The sequence below is a fragment of the Hyaena hyaena genome, unplaced genomic scaffold (genome assembly GCF_003009895.1).
Source record: "Hyaena hyaena isolate Hyena2069 unplaced genomic scaffold, ASM300989v1 scaffold_83, whole genome shotgun sequence".
NCBI classification, from domain to species: domain Eukaryota; kingdom Metazoa; phylum Chordata; class Mammalia; order Carnivora; family Hyaenidae; genus Hyaena; species Hyaena hyaena.
The window spans coordinates 273,997-278,286 of NW_024080715.1; positions in this window are offsets into that span (position 1 = coordinate 273,997).

The following is a 4,290-nucleotide window of genomic DNA, read 5'->3' on the forward strand; positions in this document are numbered from 1 at the left end:
TTAAATCCCATAACTTAACCCACTTTCTTTCTGTTCTCTCCATCATTGTTAATATAACTTAATATGTTATTTTCCTAACATAGCCTAACAAGAGAGATAATAATAAACAACAAAAAAATTTAGAAAATATTGAGATTGCCATCCATTGTGATTCTCAGATTTATCCATGGGATATGTAATAGATTCTAAGTTGTTCTTCAGTTTTGTTCTCAGTGTTGTTATGATATTATGTTTTTGTAAGTATTTTATTTGAGCAATGGAAGAAACAATTTGAAAATTAAAATTTGATATGTTATCCAGATACAAAATAGGAGCTTTCATTTTTTATTTATTTTAATGTTTATTTATTTTTGAGAGAGAGAGAGAATGCATGCAAGCGTCGGGGAGGGGAGGAGCTAGTAAAGAGAGAGGGAGAGGGAGACACAGAATCTGAAGCAGGCTCCAGGCTCCAAGCTGTCAGCACAGAGCCTGATGCAGGGCTTGAATCCATGAATCATGAGATCATGACCTGTCAAAATTGGTTGCTTCACTGACCAAGTCACCCAGAGTCCCCAAAGTGGGACCTTTTAAATTAACTTTATGCAGTCTAAATAAGTTATCTCAACTTCTTTAAATTAGCTTTCTAGAGTTCAAAAAATTGTGTTAAAAGTGGCAAGGGTTAGGGGAATAGCTTGAGTAGAATCATGGTCATTTGTAGTGATTGGGCAGGTGTTTGATCTTGGATTACAAGAACATCTGGACTCACTCTCCTAAGGCTAACTTATTCGTGACATTTGGATCATCTTTTCTGAGGGAGATGGCATGGAAACTTCCTTTTTGGGAGAAAAATTAGCTCCGCGTTTTTCTACCCCTGTTTTTACTCTGCTGTAAAGCAGAGGCTTCCATTCCTCTTTTGATAAGAGGTGTATGAAGGTAAGTGAAATGCATATTGCTAGATTGAAGTGCAGGTGGGCAGATGACAAGTGGCACTTACTTTCACTTTTATCTTCTGATCTGCTAAATCTCTATTCATGGGAAGAACAAATTAAGTTCTAGGAGATTATAGTCACTTTCTCTTTCTTATCCAGCTTTCTTCTCGGGCAGGAAAGGCCCCGGGTGATATGTTCCTGTCTGTGTTGAGATCCTGAGCTGTATGGAAGGATTTCTGTTCTTGAGATATGTTTTGCATCTTTCCTCTTCGCTATCAATATGTAGCTTCAGTCTGATTATCTCCAAGTTGTGTTCTCTTCAATCGATTTTCTATCTACCCTACTTTTCAATTCCTGTTACGAGATATAGATCAAATCTTCATAATTTTTTTTGCCTATGTTGGACAGCAAAATCCTCATCCCATTTCACTCCTTTTCAAATTTCCACCCTTGTGATTTTTTTTTTTTTTTTTTTGGTCATCAAATCAGAGTATGCTGCTATCTTACTACATACTCTAAATGGCTCCCATTGCCTTCCAGGAGATAGTTTAGCAAAGCCTGTAATTCCCTTCATGATCAAGTACTAATCCAACTTTTTATTTATTTATTTATTTATTTATTTATTTGTTTGTTTGTTTATTAACTTATTCAACAGAGCCTAGAACATTATATTTGCTAAATGAATGTTTTCAGACAGCAGGAGTAAATCTTTATGGATGTTGCCAATAATGATTGATGGATGCAACATGGAAAGAAATAGTATTGGGATAAAGATGCAAGTAAAACTAGTAATAGAAAAGCAGCAATATCAGACACTATTCTTTGATTTATTTACTGGGATTTTTACAATTACTAAGGGATGACACATATTTAAAATAAAATTTAAAGAGTGACAAGAGAAAAATTCCATGGTTGATGAGTAGTGCAAAGAAAGGATATGGGCTTAATGTTATGGGCCAAGCAGGAGAGGGGTAAGAGTGCTCTTGAGGAAATCAGCCTGGGTTATAATTCCTTTGTACTTACTAACTTGGAAGAGTTACCTGACTTTGAGACTTGGTCTCTTTGGCTAAATGGATAATACTAGTGTATTCTTTATAAGCTCATTAAAAGAACTTCATTGATTTAAGTAGCTTTCAGTAAAATTAGCTATTGTTATCTTTGTTATTATTAACTTTATTTGTCCAAAAGAGAAAACAAAGCCTTTTGCTAAATTGTTATAAAAGAGTTAGATGGCATAAGCCATCAGTTTATAGGAAATATCCAACTGTCAAACTACAAATTAGAAAAATAAATATGTTGCCACCTGATTCTTAGTTCAAACGGAACTTGTTTTGTTCCCTATGTCCCACACTGAGTTATTTCAAATATTCTATTTAAAATTTCTGACTGTCTTTTTTCCTTTAAGATTAAATGCTGTATATTTGATTCATGACATACTTTTCAAAGTCAGCAATCATTTATGGTAGTTATGTTTTGAAACTGAACTTCTTTTTTTTTTTTTTGTAAATTTAGAAAACATTGTATAAGGTGTGATAAGAGCAGCCCCAACCCTTAAGATAGTTTAGAGAGGATTTTAGAGCATGTTTAGGTTGCTGAGATACCCTAATTTAATTTGAGATGATTTTCTAGTCCTATGTCTTATCCTATGTCTATTTCTCTTACCTCTTGGCTCCACTGTTTGATATAACCACCCAAATCAAGGTTTATTGTGCTTTTGACTAAGAGCAAAAAAAGCTATTGACTATAAGATTGCTTTCATTTGGGGGAATGTATGTGGGGCAGAAGAGAGGGGAAGGAAGATATAAAAACAAGGAAGGACTGAATCATTTCAAGATAATTTACTTGAGTTATTTAAGGACTAATGTAGCCTTCTATTCATTTTCTTCCATTCTGAAACAAAATTGAGCTTTAATGAGCTTAGGTCCAGGGAACAAAATGTGATGCTACCACTTATATTCATGTATTAAACTGATGAGGTGCTTCAGTGCAATGATTCCTTTCTCAGAATTTTGTTTGGGATGTTTGTATGAACTTTTTGAACTTTAGTCTTTTACTCAAGTGTTAACTCTAGGCAAGATCGTCCACAGATCCAAAATTATGATGTTTTTATTAGCTCTCAGAAAGCATAACAACACAAAACTGCAAACATGTTCTAAGGTTTGTGACTTCTTAAATACTCCTGTGGTTGATATTTTCATATAAGAAAATAATACAGCTTTGGGTAGAAAAAGAAGAAAATTATAATCTTTATTTAAATTTCGATTTACTTTCTGTTTTCATTGCTTTTTGCCTTAATATGGAAATGCTACTGTCGTCCTGCTTTTTATAGAGAACAAAATGTCCTCCAATTTAAATCCATTTAGGCTTAATCCCTGAGTTCAGTTTCAGGCAACTAAATGCTACATTCTCTCTAACTAGAAAAAAGAAACAAATAACATATAGGGGTTTGTTTATGAATACACTGTAATCTAAGAATGAGCAGTGTTTTTATGGAAAAAAACAGACCTTTATGATTGCAATCTAAATGAGAGGCAATTAGGCTTGTTTTTATTAGAGATTAGTACATCATGTTAGTTTAGTTTAGAAAGCCTTTAAAAAAATAAAATGGGAATCATAAATATCAGCTCCATCACTGCTTAAACATAGCAGCCATCATTGCTCATTGTAACACATCACAAACATAGACCTGACTTAGAGAATTGAATAATTACTTCAAAGGATTTTAAGTATCTGTCTATGCGTGCTCACATATATTCAGGGTTTTTTTTGGAAGGTCCTCAAATTTCTGGGTCAGTTTGGGCACTGAAATACTATAAAAATGAAAAACTATAGAGAGGTGTAAATAAACTTGTGAGGGCTTATTAGTATAGAGAAATGGCCTTAAACCTTTCTGGCATTTATACAAGCTTGAGTGTCATTTCATTATGTTTTTGCAGCATCTGTGGATTACAAGCGATAGTATATGTTAAGGATATGCAACGTTCAAATAAATTAATGAAATACTTGCATATGTGCAATTTTAACTTCTCTGTATAATGAAATGAATCACATTTCTGTCCGAGGGTTTTCATGAAATATCGTGTAGCTCCCTTTCACTTTTCCTGGGTCTAATAGAAGACTAGCCTCTTTCATTGGCCACATCACAGGAAAACTCTGTGAGAAGGGGAGAAGGGAATTTAGGGAACTTCTGTGTGTTAGCTTATCCTGTAGTGTAGCTAAATACTATCTCGCATATTCATTTGGCATCAAGTCCTTCAGGGTATGGGGAGAAGGGAGCGGGGTAGAGGAAGAAACAGTGACAACAGATGTGCAGGAGAATGTAAGTCATGTGAAGTAACTTTTTCCTTTCTTTCTTCTTCATCTCATTTAATTGTCATTTATC